The following is a 20,379-nucleotide window of genomic DNA, read 5'->3' on the forward strand; positions in this document are numbered from 1 at the left end:
AGTTTGTAAACTTCTACATTGATTCTGGCTTCGAGTTATGGCTACATTTAATTGGTTTGTTCGGGAACAAGACGTAGTTGATCTTAATTCAATTTAATGAATATTTAAATTAGCTGATTTTCATTGCTTCGTTCCGTTTAACCCCCCCAAAAAAACCCAAAAATAAAAATATAAAAATGCTAATGGATCAAAAACAAAATCTTTAAATCTCGTATAAATGAGTGCAAGCAATGAACCACTCAGCATTTGCAGCCTGTATAAATATCTTGCGAATATAAAACATGGATTCTTTTTCCAGTGCTGACATTGGCAAATATTATCTAATCAACAAGTTGATGGCCGCTTACGAGATCACAAACGAAAACGAAGACTTCTACTTCAAACGAACCGAGAACGTCAATGCGAAATTCAAGAACGTCGACACCAAGAACAAATGATAGCAATTCTGGGGAAGCCTCGCTCGAGTGAAGGATCGAGAGAAGGAATGGCATCAACGGTAACTCATTTAAATACGCCTAATTTTTCGCCTTTTGATTCGACATCAGAGCTGTGGGTTGACTACTGGTCTCACGTGGTACCCGACGATCGACTGGCAAAAGTATTTTTGACGAATCAATCTTCAGCTGTGTACGAGATGCTTTTCAATTTGGCTGCACAGGAATCGCCACCAAGAGATATCAACGAGCTCACGTTAGAAGAAATCGTCCAACATATGAAGTTTCAGTTCGACCCCAAACGTTTCATAGTCCGTGAAACAAGTTTTGGACCGACATGAAGCGCAAGCCGGGTGAAACCATTCAAGAGCTCGCTGTTCGCATTCGACAAAGCGCAGCAACTTGCGACTTTGCATCCATCACAGATCGATTGGATGAAGCTTTGCGCACTCGTTTCATCTGTTCAATTGAAAACGAAGCGGTTTTGAAAGCTCTGTTCAGGACAAAGGTTGACGAATTGAGTTTTGCTCGTGCAATTGACATTGCGGTCGAAACCGAAGATGCTGCCAAAATGGCTAAAGAAACTGTTAACGGGACGCAGCCATCAACTTCGTTGTTCAAGGTACGTGCTACAGCTAAACCGTGGGAGAAACGTAAAGTGGATTCGAGGTCGGTGCAATTACCTGAAGGGAGGAAATGTTATCGATGTGGCAAGACTTCGCATCAGGCTTCCGAATGTCGTTTCAAGAATGCAACCTGTCATTTTTGTCACCTAACAAGACACTTGGAATCCGTTTGCCGCAAAAAGATTCGACAGCGCACGTCCCATGGCATTAAAAGAATTGAGAAACTGACTTGTGTTTCCAATATTGCAGCAGCCACGTTGAAGTTGGAAGTTCCAATTTCTATGAACGATCGTTCGCTGATCATGGAACTTGATACTGCTACAGGCGGAAATTTTCTGTCAAAAGAAACATGGAAGAAGATTGGTTCTCCAAAGCTGCTCAAAGCAACGTCCCAGTATCAGTCTGCAAGCAGGCACAACTTGCCGGTGATGGGCACATTTACGTCTGCTACCAGTTGTGCAGATTCCGGAAAGGTAGCTTACCTTCATTTCAACGTCTGCGACATTCCACGTTTGAATTTGGTGGGGCGGAACGAACTACAGAAAATGGTATTTCGTTAGACAAAGTTCTGTACGGCAAGTCAAGCTTACAAGCTGGAGAGGTACTACAAGCCGTAACCGCCCAAGAACCGCAAGATATATCACTATATGAAGAGTGTGTCAAGTTGTGCTGTGAATTTGCAGAACTGTTTAAGCCCAATCTAGGCTGTCTTCAAGATTATGAACTGGAGGTACAACTCAAGGACGACGCAAAACCAGTTTTCTGCAAACCGCGTTCAGTTCCGTTCGCTATGCAGAGTGATTTGTCCCAGGTTTTGGATTCCGGGACAAGCAAAGGAATTTGGACTCCAGTGAAGTTCAACGACTGGGGTACGCCAATAGTTCCGGTCCGCAAATCAATCATTCTTCGCAAAAGCCTGCTTTAAGAATTTGTGGTGATTATTCCGTGACTGTCAATTCACAATTGGAAGTTCATCGTCACCCATTGCCATTACCAGAAGATTTAATGCGAAAGTTAGGTGGTGGTTATGGCTTCACGAAGATCGATTAGGCGGATGCGTACAATCAAATCAAGTTGGGACCAAAACGTCGGAAGAAGCTTGCTCTGAGCACACATCGCGGAGTTTTATTGCAGGACGTATTGCCTTTTGGTATCAGTTCTGCGCCAGCTTATTTTCAAGAAATTATGGATGATATCACAAAAGACCTACCGGGTGTTGCAGTATATCTAGATGATATATTGGTCAGTGGTTGGTCTGCCAAGGACCACCTTCATAATCTCAAACGTTTATTGTAACGGCTCCAAGACAAAGGCTTACGTTGCAGGAAGGAAAAATGCAAATTTACTCAACAGCAGGTTGAGTACCTTGGCCATGTTCTCTCCAACAAGGGCATCACGAAGGGTTCCAAAGTCGACGCTGTACAAAGGATGCCTGCTCCGCACGATCTACCAACGCTGCGGTCTTTCCTTGGATCTGTACAATTTTATGCAAAATTTTTGCCTGCAGAATTTTCAACTGTAGCAGAACCACTCTATCGTCTCACAAAGAAAGGCATTCCTTGGAAATGGAGTCAAAAAGAAGAACGTTCTTTCAATCAGCTGGAGGAATTGCTATCCAGAGACCAAGTGTTGGTTCATTTCAATCCATTCATTCCTGTTGATATTGCTTGTGACGCATCAAGCGTTGGAATTGGTGCTACGTAGTTTCACCGTTTTCCCGACGGCAGTGAGCGGCCAATTGCCAATGTATCGAAAACTTTGACACAAAGCCAGAGGAATTGCAGTCAAATTCAAAAAGAGGCTTTGTCAATCGTTTACGCTCTAAAGAAGTTCTTTCAATATTTGTTTGGAAGAAGATTCATCCTGATAACGATTCATAAACCACTGATGTCTTTATTTGGTCAACAAAAGCCTACACCAGCTTTGGCAGCCAACAGGTTGGCTCGATGGGCACTTTTCTTGAACCAATTTCAATACACCATCCAGTACAGAAAAACCAACGAACACAATAATGCTGATGTTTTAAGCCGACTTCCACAAGGCGATGATGTCACTTTCGACGGAGAGGAAAGTGCCGATGACGTAGACATCGTTTGTGCAATCGAAACAGTAGGAATGCAAGTGCAAATGGACACCTCAGCACTTCGAAAAGAATCTTTTGACGAAGCAGGGTATGAAGCCGTAATACATCAGTTTGGACAATATTGCTGTCCAAAACGCAATGTCACTTTTGAGAGGTACAAGTTTTTTTCTCGACATCAGCATCAAGGTGAGCCCATCGACCAATATATAATGGAATTAAATAACCTTTCTGCAAGTTGCAAGATTCGTTGATAAGAGATCGAATTGTGTGTGGACTTTGTGATATTCCATAAAAAAGAAAATCTCACTTTGACTAAAGCTGTACAAATTTGTGTCACAAATCAAACGGTGGCAACGCAAAGTTTGCACTTGCAACCACGTGTCGAGGCTGGGCATGTTGTTGTGCGCCGGAATGCCCGTCAATTGGAGCGGCGTTACCACAATCAAGTCGAGAGGCAAGTTCCAGAGCCTCGTGTTCATACTATGCTCTACGTCACGTGGCAAGGCAGTGTCCAGCTTGAGGGATTTAATAAACCTCGCTGTGAGATCCTGTATAGTTGGACGATTCCGTCTTACCATGAAAAACACGTAACACTTAAAATCATAAAAGGAATGTAATAAAGTTTAATAATATGTATGTTGCCTACACAAAAAGCACTTGTTTAAACAGGATCAGTCTGGTATAACACAAGGGATATATACGTTGATCCCCTTTGTGATTTTATGTGTAATATTACTGAACATTGACCGGCAGCTGTAGTTTCGATCCACATTTTCTATACTAGAAGTTACGGCACCTCTATTTCATTACAGACGCAGACAGGTTTGTGGGAGATTGTGGTGTACGGGAGGAAGCACACCCTCCGACTCAGCACGGAGGTAGAGGAAGACGCGAACATCTGGAGCAGTGAGATCCAGGCTATGATAGATGGACAACCTCTGATTATCACCAAAACAAAGATCCTAATGGACAAGATCAAGGTACAGAAGTGTAGAATTGAAACTGAACTTTTTGCTTGGAGTAATCTGCTTTCAGGGCAACTGCCACTTAGGTAGCCAGGCGAAAAGCGTATTGCTTTGAAATTACCTGCTTAAAAAACACATCAGGAAATATTATTGCAATGATGTTGACAAAACGACTCTGCCCAAAGCTTTCATTCTTTCACTTATATTTAGCATGTTGACCATAGTGTATTTGTGTATGTTGCAACAGCGTTCAGATGACAATGAAAAAGAGATCGACTTAATCTACAAAAGGAACCCAATCTTCAGGCAATCAAGCGAGCCTTTAAGATCCCCTTTGCTATCCCTTCCATACGAACAGGTGACCCTGCAATTATTACAACTATCCGTCCCAGAATCCAATGCTAACGCAAACTTATTAGTGCTGCAAGTATCCACGTGGTTGTCATAAAACCACGATGACGTCAATATCATCTTAACCGAACTATCTGCGACGTAACATTGCTCATATTGTTGTGTTGCTAACGAACCAAGTTGATTATTCCAAAACAATTAAAAAATTAATAGTTTCGCTACTTAGAAAAAAAGGCATAGAAATCATAATCAACCGTTGTTCGCTCACAGGTGCCCTCTCGTGACGACCACTACACGTTGAGGGACGAGGCTGTGAGGATTTTTAACGTCCTCCTTCAAATGGAAGAACGGACTTTTCAGAAAATTGAGGAGGAAGCGAAATCACTCCAGGTAAAAAAAATGAAAAAATCGTTTTTAAATTTTGCTTTTTGATATTTCTCGAATTCCCGCCTGTAATTGAGTTTCCTCCCCTATATATTTGCACATTTTATGACGTTTGTCAGGTAATTGTGGATATTTCTTTGCAATGAGTGGGGAATAATGTTCACATATCACAATTTATATCAAAGTTTTACTTGACGTCAATCAGCATTCAAAACAGACAATCAAAAAGCATTGCGACACCGTCCAGCCAACAAACCATATATCTGTTCGTTCCAGGCGATCATGCGAGTGTGCCACGGCTACAAGCTATTCCAGGACGAGCTTTACCTCCAATTAATCAAACAAACCGCCATCTACACCCTCCAACTCACCACAGACGAGCAAATGTGTGACCAGCTTCATGTGACGTCATGTCCGCATTACTGGCATCTCATAGCTTGTATGTGTTGTGCATACCACCCATCACGTCCCGTGCTGTCTTACCTGAAGCTGCATCTGAAAAGGTATGACGTCACCAAAGTGTGTAAATAACTTCGTTATCCAATGTAGAGTTCGCGGAACCCTTAACACAAAAGGTTTACTAAATTTGGGGGTTCTTGGTTAAGTTAAACAATCGTTATAGGTTTCGCAGACGAAAAGTTTGTGAATATCTGGTCTGAGCGCTAATTCTAAAACATCTCTAACCCCACTTTTGTTGGTAAACCAGAATTTATTGCTTGCCTCAATGCTTTGTATTCCCAGTAAATTTGAAACAAAATGCTCGTTTAATGAGAGATAAGCCAAGAAATGTCTTAAACCTTAACGTCCACCGACGATTTTCCCGGGCCAAACTGGTGGGGCGTGCGCCACTTTGAGAAGCACTTGCTACTAAGCAGTAGTTTTGCATTACAGCGGGTCGGGTTATCTTACCTCGCGCTGTTGACTGCACACAAATGTGCCATAAGATGCCTGGGAATCTGTACAGTAATGATTATTCAGGGATCCCTTTTCACCGTTTGTTTATTAACATCCGTTATCAGGGTACAAGAGCGATTTCCTGGTACTCTTGGTGGAGCTTATGCTGAGTTCGGTGAAAATGCGCTGAGTCAGCAGACGTCACGTCGACGTGAGATGGTTCCTTCCATTGCTGAGATTTGTGCTGTGCTGGAGATGAGGGACCTGGTCACTGTGATTAACTGCTATGGTGGCGCAACATGCGAAATCTACATTAACTCTTTCACCACTGCTGAAATGCTCTACTGAGTAAGTTTATTTAAGTGGAGCCGAAACTTTATCTTCATTGCTTCGTTCCGTTTAACCAACAAAAAGCATAAAAATATAAAAATGCCAATGGATTTTCAAGACTTCTTTTGCGAATATAAAACATGGATTTCATTTTCCAGTGCTGACATCGGCAAATATTATCCAATCAACAAGTTGATGGCCGCTTACGAGATCACAAACGAAAATGAAGACTTCTACTTCAAACGAACCGATTCTTTCTCGAATGAATTAAATGCAAACTCAATGCCAGCCAAGAAACGTTCTGTAAGTAAAGGTTTTTATTCGGTCTCAATTTGATTTTTTCGGTAATTAAGACGTTCTCATAAATTACGTAAAATTCCAAACTCGCCACGTAGATCTCCCCCTCTTCGAACACATCCTTTCATCCCATGCTAGTTATCCGATCCCATGGGGGCCTGACTCGATAGACTTGTGGTTTTATCGGTGCCTGTGCCATTTTATTCCGCATATTTATTGTTCACACGCGTTCAAGTCGTTTTTGTTCAAAACAAAATTAAGTTATATTTGGACGTTGGCACCAACCGCGCATGAATCGTATTCCACAACTAATCGTCATTCTTTAAATCAGCTCGTATATTGATAGTTAGTAAAACAACAAAGAATTTTAATTTGTGGACGAAGCTAATTGAGGCCGAAACGTTAAAATTTAACAAATCGTTTTTTTCAACGAAGAGTTTCGTCAGATTTTAATTCTTTCAGGGGTCGAGTCTTTTCAACACGTTCCGGAAGAGAGGGATGAAGAAGGTGAAGGAGGAAGGTGAGAGCGGTGAGATGAAGAGGACTCTCTTCCTGGAGGAACTGCAGGATGTCAAATCAAACGGCCTGGATAGATGGAGGAGATTGAGAGGAATGCCGCAAAAAGACGCCGTGGTCAGTATCACAATAATCTCACTAAACAATAAGACTGGAGTTTTGTGTCATTGGATGTCGGGACATCTCTGCCCGTGGTTGATATTTATTGGCATTGTATTTGGGTGCTTGATGTTTAAATATTATTCGCATAATTTTATGTTCAGCATATTTCGCGTTCTCTTCATTCCGTCTAATTCATTTTATCTCAACAATTTGTTTCAGGCTGAATATGTTAACCTTGCACGTCGGTGGCCCGGATACGGATCCTACTTGTTTAAAGTTGAAAATCACGACGCGCAGTTCGGTCAAACCCTTCTCACTCTGGCGATATCGGCGCAGGGAGCAACTGTGTCCAAACGAGGTCACTCACAGTCCCTGGATCATTTCTCATATGAAAAGTAAGTTTGATCGAACACAATGGTTCGTTTTCAACGCGGGAAGACACGAAACTTGTTGGAGTTATTGGCTCTCAACGTTTCTGCTTATCGGTCTTATGAATATAATGCAGTTTATTTAAGATGACATTATGATTTTGATTTAATGAACTCCGGCTGAAATTTTTAATGATTATCACCAATTTGTGACAGGCGATGTGTGCACAACCATTACAGCAAGACACCAGAACTGGAGAGATTTCTAATGAAACCAGAATCACAAAGCACGAAACACCAAAAAATGACACACCCTCCAAACTGGTTTTGCGGAACGATCTGATGTAAAACAAAAGTTCCTGGTACTTGCACAGTCCTTGTTTTTAAGCTTCCGCAACATAGAAGGAAGTTGCGTAGAAACCCCGGGTCTGTGAACCAAAACAGGAACATTGACTGATCAATCCATCCATCCGTGCGCTTATGCTGAAACGCTGATCTCAAGACACCAACGTAAGCTATTACGTCATCCAGGGTGCACTGAACACAACACTATCCACTCATCATACGTTGCTATTCGTTGGAGGCGGCATCTGAAGACAGACCTTCAATCAATCAACTCCATACCAACGCCCGTTGACCACCTCTCATCGTCAAAGGAGACCAACGAATCAACGAAGAAATGAAAATTAATACGCGCGACGCTATACACAAATGCACGACGCACACAACCTATTGTTTGTTTACATCCGAATGAGTTTGAACCAATAGACAATGTTTTCCTCATCATAGAAGACTTCATGAAGATAAGTGCTGAAGAACTACACGGATTCCTAACGGCCACGAACTTTATTGCAAGAAAGCTCTTGCAAACGGGGGAATATAATGTAGTTAAAATTGTATTTTATCGCTTTTAATTGTTTTACCGACATTCATTCATTAACGCACGTCACTCTTTAATTCGCCTGGTCACGATACTCGTGCGTTATTAATCTGATAAGCCGCTCTAGCACGTGAGAGAAATTAATCTTGGTCAGTTTCGCAACACCGGAACTTTCCGCTGACGAAAGCCTTACGATTCTTTGTTATCTACGTTTGTTTTATGACATTTTTACCCGGTCAACACGCTTGAAATTGAGTCTATATAATTGACCGCTTGGACTGTAAAGCCAGACAGTTTCTATGATGTTTCATTACGACTTTTGCACGCTTCAATGGTTTTTCGGGTGCTTTCCCTTATATTTGATTAAAAAGTGCCAGTTTGAAAACTGATTTCTGGTCAAAAAATGGCGGCCTTGGCTTCGCTTTGCGACGCTTACGGCAGTGATTCTGATTTTAGCGATAACGACGAGCAATTTACGCAAGTAGATCAAGCTGGCACCAAAGTAAATTTGCCTTTACCGCATGCTATTTCTTCATTGTTTGGAGACACCAAGTCGTTGAAACCCCAGGAACACCGAGGTCGAATCTGGTCGTTCCCCCATGAGCGCGGGAATTGGGCAACGTATGTTTACATACCTTACCCTAAAAAAAGTTTGGATGAATTTAAATTCAACGTTGAAAAAACACTCGAAAGCAGAGAAAAAGGTATTAAATTATCTGCTTTAATTATTGTGTACAGTTTTAAATGTTTGGGAATTAATTGATAGAATCGACATGGCATCTTGTGGATGATTTCCATGTGAGTATTTCAAGGACTAATGTCATACCTCACCACTGCATAGACCCTTTAGTGGAGAGTCTCAGACAAAATTTAAAACGGTTTCGAAGATTTTCAATCACATTATCATCTGATGATTTGAAAATTTATGTGAATGAAGAAAAAACAAGATCATTTTGTGGGTTTAAGGTAAGGGTGAAACTTTTTTGACAGCATTTCTTGTCTTGATTTGGTATCAGATTGTTTGTTATTGTTTGCAAACAATTCCAGATTTCATGGCAACCTGCAGTTCAACAACTGAATAAAGTCGTTCAGATCGTGAACTGCCTCCTGTTTGTTTTGGTGAAACTTATTTCATCCTTTTATACCAAAATTGTTTTTACCTGACACTTACTATTGCATTTTAGAGGTACTGCTGCATAATTGTGAGATTTTTGTGCCACTGCTACTTGCCACTGTATATTTATGCACTCACTTTTCTTCATTTACACTGCATGCTGTCTTTCACACTTTTCTATTCCATCATCTGTTCGCAATACAATGGGAAAAAAATTCGATTTGTATCCTAGCATTTACAAACCACCTCTTTTAGATTCTAGTAGTGCAGTACGCTGATGGTTAATCAGTGAGTAAAAAAACAATTTTTCACAAAGTTGCCTGTGTTTGTTGATGTAATTTGACAATTAACATACTTGCACTAACAACAAAGTTCAATATACTGAAGTACAAACATGCATAAATTGCTGTGTACTTTGACTTTTTATTCTTTTGCAACCTCCATTACCCCTTTGTACATTGCCAGTGCTTCTGCACAAGAGGTTGGCATGACAAATCCAAGTTCAGTTCGAACATAGTCAAAATATTCCTCATATTCGTTCACTTCTTCGGGTGGGGAAATATCATTGCACACCACTTGAAATTTCTCTTGTGAGACTGCATTTATCATGTCTGCTCTTCCACCATACCTTTCTGGCATTAAGTAAAGTAAATTTGGTCGACCAGCTATAACATTGTGTCTTGATTTTCGTATTCGATGACTATTCCAGTGATCCATTACAAAATTTAAGTCACTTTGTAGAAGCAATACCACACACACTCCTTGCTTAAAGGAAGTGAATAATCAACAACACCTTTAAACTCGAGATCACCAAAAAAGTTTCGCCACCAAGAAGTACGAAACTTGCACAATGTTGACCACCAACTTTCAATTCTCTGATTCCTTGGTGAAGGAACGTATCGATGTGCATTGATACTGTTTCTGAAAAAGCACTGTGCTGCTGCCAATATCCCATTTTCTGTGCCCAAATCAGACACAATTTGCACTGGACAACCTTGTACATGTGAAACAGTTCTAAGGTACATGGAAGCTATAGTGTGTGGGCATTTATTGGAGCGTATAACATGAAGCCATAGGACCTTACGACTAAAACCATCAATGGCTGCATGTATGGAAAAACCAAATGGCTTTAATTTATCATAACCATCTATATGCCAGGCATAATTGGGCCCTGGATTGTTATACTCTCTGCGCTTCAGACGATGGCCCCTCCTGAGTTCACAGCCATCAGGATCAATTTTATTCAAAACTTCTGCAACAAAGGATCTTGGAACTCTCAAACCCTCCATCTCCAAACCATGCCACACAGAACGGTACCCCCACATGAAGATGGACCTTCTAAAATTTCTTTGATTCGTTTTTCAGCATCATTTGTAATATTCGGATCTTTTTGCCAAGCACCACGTCTATGCAGCCCCATTTCTTGTAAGCGTCTTTTCAAGGTTCTCAAACTGAAAGTTACATTGTGGTAATTTTGCAACAAATGCAAAATTTCAGAGTGTTCATATCCTAGTTGAAAGTAGTGGGTGATGAGGTGTGTTTCATCAAAGGTGGTCCCTGCAAGGAAAAATTGTATTGTCCAAACCGAAATAACAAAATTGCAATGAATGTAGGCCAACTGGAAATACACAATACAAACACACTTACCATGGCCACAATGGGTACAAAATGAATGATAAAGTCCCACATAGTGATCACAATTTAAACAATTCATTCAGTTGAACAGTCCCTGCCAACAACTGGAGTAGGTAAATGCTTACTTAGCTGATATAGTCGGTCACCCGTCGTGCAAAAATACGAACGGAGTGAAATCAACGAGAACCTGGCCAGTCACTACATTTTGCGTCACAAGAAATATATTTCGCGCAGTGAAAAAATATTTCGCGATGTTACGAAATTTTATTTGTAGCGGTCGAAATATATTTCGCGATGTTACGAAATTTTATTTGTAGCGGTCGAAATATATTTCGCGATGTTACGAAATTTTATTTGTAGCGGTCGAAATATATTTCGCGATGTTACGAAATTTTATTTGTAGCGGTCGAAATATATTTCGCGCAGTGAAAATATATTTCGCGAAGTGAAAATATATTTCGCGCGGTGAAAAAATATTTCGCGCAGTGAAAATATATTTCACGCAGTCTTAAAATATTTCGCGCAGTCGAAATATATTTTGCGCAGTGAAAATACATGATTTGCACCAACGCCAATGCGCATGCGCGAGAATCGGGGTCATAGGTTAAGTTGTGCTACGCGCGTTTTGTTGTGTAGAAAATGATTGGTCTTGGTTGGTAAATGTCAAATATAACAACAGTTTTGGGATGTTTTTAAATTTTTTGTAGCAAAATGGAAAACAAACACCTTAAGCATGGCATAGGCGTTGCGGACGTGGACAGTTTGGAGTTTGCGGGAACATTGTAAGCTGTTTGGTTTGCAAACCAATAACAAAACAAAGTCGAAACATGTTGCTTTGGTCTTTTCCGCAGATGTTATGGGTGTGCAGTAAAGAATTAAGTTGTTAAAATCACCAAGGGAAGTATCCTACATAAGTATTTTACGTTTTTCTGAAAAAGAGCAACTGCTTGACCCATGTGATGGCATTGCAAAGACAATCTGCTTTGTCTAAATGAAAACGATGTCGATTTACGTGGGCAAAAAGCTCCTAAATGTCAACCTATAAGCAGAGCATTTTAATACCTGACCTGGAGTCTCATTATATTAAACCTTTAAAATGCTGCCTACTGCAGAAGTACTGATTTTTCACATCCAAGTGTACACCATCCCAAAAGATTCTCCTTGTGTTAGACCATCTGGAGAAATTTTGCACCTGTACAGGTAAGTTGTTTGGGTAGTCCTATTAATTGTGAAGTAGCCTAAAATAGGAAATCAGTCTGCCTTGAAACCATGGCATTTTTTTAGATTAAATCAGAACTGCAATCACATTGCAGCATCGAGCTGAAACTACAGCAACTAAATTAAGAGAAATCGTGCACTTCACTTCTCTTTCAGAGGAATGTATCAAACTCAAATTTTATAGGTTCATTGAAAGCTAAAGAAACAGATTTCTAGCAATCTGGTGTAGACAAAACCAGTGATTATTTTTACATCTTTAAATGCACATTGTTAAACTGCCCTTCTTATGTTGTACTTTGTTCAATGCCTTTGTTTGTTCCTTTCAGTTTACTGTCATATTACCTCGTGTAATTGAAAATTCTTGTGTTCACACAGTGCTGGTTGATTTATTAATGTTATGTGCAAACATTTGTATTAACTCTAAAGTACGCATCTCTGTGACGAAAACTTTCAAGAGAGCAACAATTTAAAATAAACCATGTGAATAATATTTCTTCTGACTAAGTAGTTCCATTAGATTACACAGAGCAGCACATATCATGACAATATCAACAAAATACAAAACATTTTCAACATATATACGAAGATTGGCAAATTGTTTAGTTTTCTGGACCTCCTACCAGGTGGCTTCAATAAATCACAACGTCTTACAAGCAACTCCTCACAAATGTGAAAAATCCTGTCAGCCATCACAAAGTCGCCAAACAGTGGTGTGTAGACTGCCTCTTCCATCAGAAACTGTCTTGATTTGCAATTACATTTTTAGGAGCAGTCAATAATATATTAACTTTGTTGTAAGGAGGTTTTTGAAAAGGCTCGGATAGGTCAACATTCAAGTCAATACTATGACTTTTTAGTTGCCATGAAAGAAATTTGGTTAATGTTGTTATGATTCTTGAAACCGATAAGCAAGAAATGCCAAATCTCAGTGCTAAATCTTGTTACAACAGTTCAAATCAAAATCTCCTACAATGTCATCACTAACGCATCATCGAATAACAGACATATACAGATTTGTTTGCTTCTTGTTGCATTGCAACTTAATCTTCTCTTGTCTAGGAACTTGAAAACTGATTTTTTGTAAAGTTTTACCAGTTCAAAAGTTGTCAGAAAGTTAAATCCACATCAGCATTATTGCAATACATTTTGTTTTCGGTTTAAAGAGTTCACTTGCATCTGCAACTACCACCTGCATCCAATATAGAACTTGGTTCAATTGTTTCCTGACATGTACTTATGTTGGGACTATTTAAAGTTGTTAGGGATCTTTACTTGCTTGTCAACCAGATGGTGGTTTCCTAACTTTCATGACACTGGTTGTACGACCCATGTGTGAATTAGGAACTGGACTTTGTGTTGTTGGCCTGCCTTTATCAAAGTGCTGTTTGGAGCAAACCCAGCAAACAATTTGACGTAATTTCTACGTAGATTTCGGGTTGCGTTTTGGTCTAATCTACGTAGTGTCGGAATGTTTTTTTTACGTAAATCTGTCGACTCGAAACTACGTCTTCAAAACGTTTTCAAAAACGTCAACCACATACGTAGAAATGACGTTCTGTACAGTAACGTTCAAAACCAACGTTGGCTGGACATTCGTTATAACATTACTTTTACGTAATACTGTCGACTCGAAACTGCGTCTTAAAAACGTTTTTAAAAACGTCAACCACATACGTAGAAATGTCGACTCGAAACGATGTTTTCCTGACGTAGCTGTTTACGTCGCGAAAGGACATTTGTTTTACGTTACATTTTACGTCACAGGATTCGTCTATAAAACGTTTACGCGAATGTTTCTTCAACGTAAAAACATTGACTACTGTGACGTTGTTTAGCTATAGTTTCGGAACGTTGGGCTAACGTTGCAATTAACGTCTAATCTGACAACGATCTGACGATTTTGAAACGTTCCTTTCAACGCCAGATATACCTTTCAAAAAATTTAGATTTTGTTAATTAATAATTTTTGATTTATCTTACCAACGCCTGCACAATAAGCACCACCTGCAGTTTGTCAACATAAAATAATTTATTAAAATAATCCCAGCACAACAATACTATGCTAAATCCGTCAATATGAAGACAGTGGTGTCGTATAATCCGCTGCTGGAATAGGGGTACTGCAAAAACAAAGCAAGAATATCACCAATCAATATAATTAAAGTTTTTTTTCAGCAGTGTCACACACTAAGACACAGTTTTAAAATTTACACAAAAACATACCCTTTAAAAGTCGCCACATTGCCTTTCTCTCCGCATTGCCTTCTCGGTGCATGCTTAAAAAAACAACCCATTTCCTTTTGATTTCTATACTCTATAATTATAATTTAACACCCTATAGTTGATTTAAACAATCCGCTACAAGTTCATTATTATGGTATCCAGACAAAACCAGCACCTACTTATTCATTTGTCCTGTGGGTGTTTCGTTTTTTCCACATTCCCAGAAGTACCGCCGAGAAAATAGAATATCTAAAATCAGGTTTTGGTGTAAGATTTAAAACACATGTCTTTGATAATTTTGGAACCAACGTAACTGTACATGAAATATGAAAAATAGCAATATATACAATACAACGATAAAGTTAAATTACCTTTACTTTCTGTAGGTTCCTTGTCCTGCTTTTCAGAATGATTCTCATGGAACTTTTGAACTTAACAAACAAATAATTTCACACCAAAGCCATTTACAAACGATTAAGCTGCAAAACAATCCAAGTACATTAAAGGCCAACAACAAACAAAACATTTGCTAAATAGAAGCAAACAAAAATATATGTTGTAAGGGTATGCTATCAAAGTATAATACTATAATATCATCTGATGCTATTTCTGTTTCTGACATGTCAAAAGACTGGAGGATACCCATAAGTTTGATTTGACTCGCAGCCAATACCAATAATATATCCCTCCCGAGAGGAATCCAACGGTACTTTGAAAAACTTTCCCGCCAACCGGCTTCTCTCCCACAAGCCGCGGCAAGGCCAGATAGCGCCAAATTTTCTTTGACGAACATGTGAGGTATGCGGTGCGTTGACTTGCCGAACTGTGACCACACGCTGTGGCAAATCCATAAGGGACGAACTATAGCGAGGTCGGTGGACAGTCCCAATTAATCACAGTGTGTGTGTCAAAGGGATGTAGAATTTGTCGAACTGTGTACGGGACAAATACTGCGCATATGACGTTAATATTTGCAAATCATCACTCTAAAAACAACTGACCTTGCCCCATTTCCTAAAAACAGATGTTTAGAAGCATCTATAAAACCACACAAAGGCCTTTCCATCACGTTTAAGTTTTCTTTTACAATTTTGGAAAGACTTGTCCTTTACTATCCTGCGATGCAAAATTATGCACAGTATTACAACACTCTGTTTTGAGTTGAATTACAGAAACCGCTTTCTTTTAATTGGCTTTTAAGATCGAAACGACTAAGCATTGCTACGTACGCAGTCAATAGCCGACCGCGACGGTCGTGCCTTGTCTTTAAACAAGTTGTCAGTCCCCCATTCGTTTGTTTCAACTTCAATCGAAATCAAATTTTGCACATTATTAGAACACTCTATTTTGAGTTGAACTGCAAAAACCGCATTCTTTTGATTGGAATGGCTTTCAAGAGCGAAACGGTTAAGCATTTCAATGGGCCGGTCATTAGCAAAGCGCGCCAGTCGTGCCTTGTCTTCAAACAAGTTGTCAGTCTCCCATTCGTTTGTTTCAACTTCAATCGAAATCAAATTTTGCACATTATTAGTACATGCTATTTTGAGTTGAACTGCAAAAACCGCTTTCTTTTAATTGGAATGGCTTTCAAGAGCGAAACGGTTAAGCATTTCAATGGGCCAGTCAATAGCCGAGCGCGACGGTCGTGCCTTGTCTTTAAACAAGTTGTCAGTCTCCCATTCGTTTGTTTCAACTTCAATCGAAACCAAATTTTGCACATTATTAGAACACTCTATTTTGAGTTGAACTGCAAAAACCGCTTTCGTTTAATTGGAATGGCTTTTAAGAGAGAAACGGTTAAGCATTTCAATGGGCCGGTCATTAGCAAAGCGCGCCAGTCGTGCCTTGTCTTCAAACAAGTTGTCAGTCTCCCATTCGTTTGTTTCAACTTCAATCAAAATCAAATTTTGCACATTATTAGAACACTCTATTTTGAGTTGAACTGCAAAAACCGCTATCTTTTAATTGGAATGGCTTTTAAGAGAGAAACGGTTAAGCATTTCAATGGGCCGGTCATTAGCAAAGCGCGCCAGTCGTGCCTTGTCTTCAAACAAGTTGTCAGTCTCCCATTCGTTTGTTTCAACTTCAATCAAAATCAAATTTTGCACATTATTAGAACACTCTATTTTGAGTTGAACTGCAAAAACCGCTTTCTTTTAATTGGAATGGCTTTTAAGAGAGAAACGGTTAAGCATTTCAATGGGCCGGTCATTAGCAAAGCGCGCCAGTCGTGCCTTGTCTTCAAACAAGTTGTCAGTCTCCCATTCGTTTGTTTCAACTTCAATCAAAATCAAATTTTGCACATTATTAGAACATTCTATTTTGAGTTGAACTGCAAAAACCGCTTTCTTTTAATTGGAATGGCTTTCAAGAGCGAAACGGTTAAGCATTTCAATGGGCCGGTCATTAGCAAAGCGCGCCAGTCGTGCCTTGTCTTCAAACAAGTTGTCAGTCTCCCATTCGTTTGTTTCAACTTCAATCGAAATCAAATTTTGCACATTATTAGAACACTCTATTTTGAGTTGAACTGCAAAAACCGCTTTCTTTTAATTGGAATGGCTTTCAAGAGCGAAACGGTTAAGCATTTCAATGGGCCAGTCAATAGCCAAGTGCGACGGTCGTGCCTTGTCTTTAAACAAGTTGTCAATCTCTCATTCGTTTGTTTCAACTTCAATCAAAATCAAATTTTGCACATTATTAGTACACGCTATTTTGAGTTGAACTGCAAAAACCGCTTTCTTTTAATTGGAATGGCTTTCAAGAGCGAAACGGTTAAGCATTTCAATGGGCCGGTCATTAGCAAAGCGCGCCAGTCGTGCCTTGTCTTCAAACAAGTTGTCAGTCTCCCATTCGTTTGTTTCAACTTCAATCAAAATCAAATTTTGCACATTATTAGAACACTCTATTTTGAGTTGAACTGCAAAAACCGCTTTCTTTTAATTGGAATGGCTTTCAAGAGCGAAACGGTTAAGCATTTCAATGGGCCAGTCAATAGCCAAGCGCGACGGTCGTGCCTTGTCTTTAAACAAGTTGTCAGTCTCTCATTCGTTTGTTTCAACTTCAATCGAAATCAAATTTTGCACATTATTAGTACACGCTATTTTGAGTTGAACTGTAAAAACCTATGTGCAAAACGAATTCTGGACTTTCACTCTCATTTTGAATGTAATCGCTCTCTGTAATGGGAAAGTCCGTATTTTAGGTGTTTGTTTGATTTCAAATAAAGCAAATTTAGCAGTTTTATGAAATCCAATCCTGAAAAGTTTCCTATTGCACTAGAATTGACGCGAAGGGAGTCGGTCGACGTTGAGCAAAGGAATATCTGAAGCGTAAACAATTGTCAGATTTTGACTGATAAAACCTTTTTTCCATGTGAAACGTTTGCGGCCAAGATTTAATGGCTGCATCAACGGGAGATAACGCGCCAAGAGTTTAAGCGAATGCGAAAATGATTTTTGTTCTTAACCCAGATAGTTTGTTTGTAATTTAACTTTCTGAATGATGAATCAAAAGCGTGTTAATAACAATGTCTAGCCCACTTCGCCTCAAATATTAACGATATTTTACAACACTCTTATCTGGCCTATCTTGTCAATAATAATATCCTGCTAAAATATTCACAATTATATTTTTTTAAATATATCAAATTAACATCTTCTCTACGTTTTACGGAACGTAAGAATACAGGAACTAGGACTTTCCGAAAACAAAAACGTCTTTCTTACGTTAACATTGACGTGCAATTGTGGTCGCATTCGGGTTGTATCGAAACGTATCAAATTAACATCTTTCCTACGTTAACATTGACGTGCAATTGTGGTCGCATTCGGGTTGTATCGAAACGTATCAAATCAACGTCTTTCCTACGTTAACATTAACGTGCAATAGTGGTCGCTTTCGGGTTGTATCGAAACGTATCAAATCAACGTCCTTCTTACGTTAACAATGACGTGCAATTGTGGTCGCATTCGGGTTGTATCGAAACGCATCAAATCAACATCTTTCTTACGTTAACATTGACGTGCAATTGTGGTCGCATTCGGGTTGCATCGAAACGTATCAAATCAACGTCTTTCTTACGTTAACATTGACGTGCAATTGTGGTCGCATTCGGGTTGTATCGAAACGTATCAAATCAACGTCTTTCTTACGTTAACATTGACGTGCAATTGTAGTCGCATTCGGGTTGTATCGAAACGTATCAAATCAACGTCTTTCTTATACGTTAACATTGACGTGCAATTGTGGTCGCATTCGGGTTGTAGCGAAACGTATTAAATCAACGTCTTTCTTACGTTAACATTGACGTGCAATTGTAGTCGCGTTCGGGTTGTATCGAAACGTATCAAATCAACGTCTTTCTTACGTTAACATTGACGTGCAATTGTAGTCGCATTCGGGTTGTATCGAAACGTATCAAATCAACGTCTTTCTTATACGTTAACATTGACGTGCAATTGTGGTCGCATTCGGGTTGTATCGAAACGTATCAAATCAACGTCTTTCTTACGTTAACATTGACGTGCAATTGTAGTCGCGTTCGGGTTGTATCGAAACGTATCAAATCAAAGTCTTTCTTACGTTAACATTGACGTGCAATTGTGGTCGCATTCGGGTTGTATCGAAACGTATCAAATCAACGTCTTTCTTACGTTAACATTGACGTGTAATTGTAGTCGCGTTCGGGTTGTATCGAAACGTATCAAATCAACGTCTTTCTTACGTTAACATTGACGTGCAATTGTAGTCGCGTTCGGGTTGTATCGAAACGTATCAAATCAAAGTCTTTCCTACGTTAACATTGACGTGCAATTGTGGTCGCATTCGGGTTGTACCGAAACGTATCAAATCAACGTCTTTCTTACGTTAACATTGACGTGCAATTGTGGTCGCATTCGGGTTGTATCGAAACGTATCAAATCAACGTCTTTCTTACGTTAACATTGACGTGCAATTGTGGTCGCATTCGGGTTGTATCGAAACGTATCAAATCAACGTCTTTCTTACGTTAACATTGACGTGCAATTGTAGTCGCATTCGGGTTGTATCGAAACGTATCAAATCAACGTCTTTCTTACGTTAACATTGACGTGCAATTGTAGTCGCATTCGGGTTGTATTAAACGTTTCAAATCAACGTCTGGGTTACGTCAATAATTACGTGCAAATATGGTCGATTTGGGGTTTTCTGAAACGTACGAAGTTACGTCCCAGTTACGTTAAAATTTACGTACATAAATAGTTGCATTCAGGTTTTAATCTAACGTATATAGTGAACGTTTTACTTACGTTATTTCTGACGTACTTTTTTGGTGAAGACAACGTTCATTACTAACGTCAGTGTTACCAACTTTCATACAACGTTTAGTTTGAAAATTACCTGGTATGCAACCAATTTTCGACTTTCCAGCGACGTTGCGAACGTCGAAACTACGTTGTGTGTTTGCTGGGAATGCGAGTCCATTTGCGTTTTTCACAACCTTCCCTTTTAACACAATTCACCCATCGATCTTGATCTTCTTTATGTTTTGATTTCGTTGGAAACGGGTGAAGTACGAATGGACAATGAAATACGCACCGCGGCACCGACTACATCCAAGATTGCATTCATGAATTTCACACTCACACTGTTTAGATCTCCACTGACGCAATTTTCTTTGATTGTTATTACAACCAACTACGCAACATCCAAGTCCTGACATTCAGTTTAGAACCAAAGCCGTATAACAAACAAAATAAGTGATTATTTCCAAAACTTCCTATCACACAAAACAGCATTTCGCTCGCGTAGCACAACTTAACCTCTGACCCCGAGCTTACACTAGAGGCGCTGTTTTGGTGCAAATCATGTATATATTTCGCGCATCGTTAATATTTCGCGGTGGCACTTGTGGGCCACCGTATCAATCACATTATCATCTGATGATTTGAACATTTATGTGAACGATGAAAAAACAAGA

The 20,379-nt window shown here is 39.5% G+C and overlaps 2 protein-coding genes, 1 long non-coding RNA gene and 1 pseudogene across 4 annotated transcripts in view; 1 reads left to right on the forward strand and 3 right to left on the reverse strand.

Annotated features, from left to right (window-relative positions):
- The window catches only part of LOC145907419 (uncharacterized), a 292,577-nt gene that overhangs the window by 219,357 nt on the left and 52,841 nt on the right, over positions 1-20,379 (reverse strand). The gene's annotated exons all lie outside the window — the stretch shown is intronic.
- The window catches only part of LOC145907457 (ficolin-2-like), a 162,231-nt gene that overhangs the window by 116,865 nt on the left and 24,987 nt on the right, over positions 1-20,379 (reverse strand). The gene's annotated exons all lie outside the window — the stretch shown is intronic.
- Positions 9,647-11,212, reverse strand: LOC145906096 (uncharacterized; annotated as a pseudogene). Its single transcript, XR_014402801.1, has 2 exons — positions 10,992-11,212; positions 9,647-10,901 (listed from the first exon to the last, which is right to left on the reverse strand). The product of XR_014402801.1 is annotated as an uncharacterized LOC145906096 (transcript).
- Positions 11,623-13,402, forward strand: LOC145906509 (uncharacterized). The gene is made up of 3 exons (XR_014402825.1): positions 11,623-11,761; positions 11,831-12,179; positions 12,264-13,402. It is a non-coding gene; the product is annotated as an uncharacterized LOC145906509 (long non-coding RNA).

Source organism: Ascidia mentula, chromosome 6 (genome assembly GCF_947561715.1).
Source record: "Ascidia mentula chromosome 6, kaAscMent1.1, whole genome shotgun sequence".
NCBI lineage: Eukaryota > Metazoa > Chordata > Ascidiacea > Phlebobranchia > Ascidiidae > Ascidia > Ascidia mentula.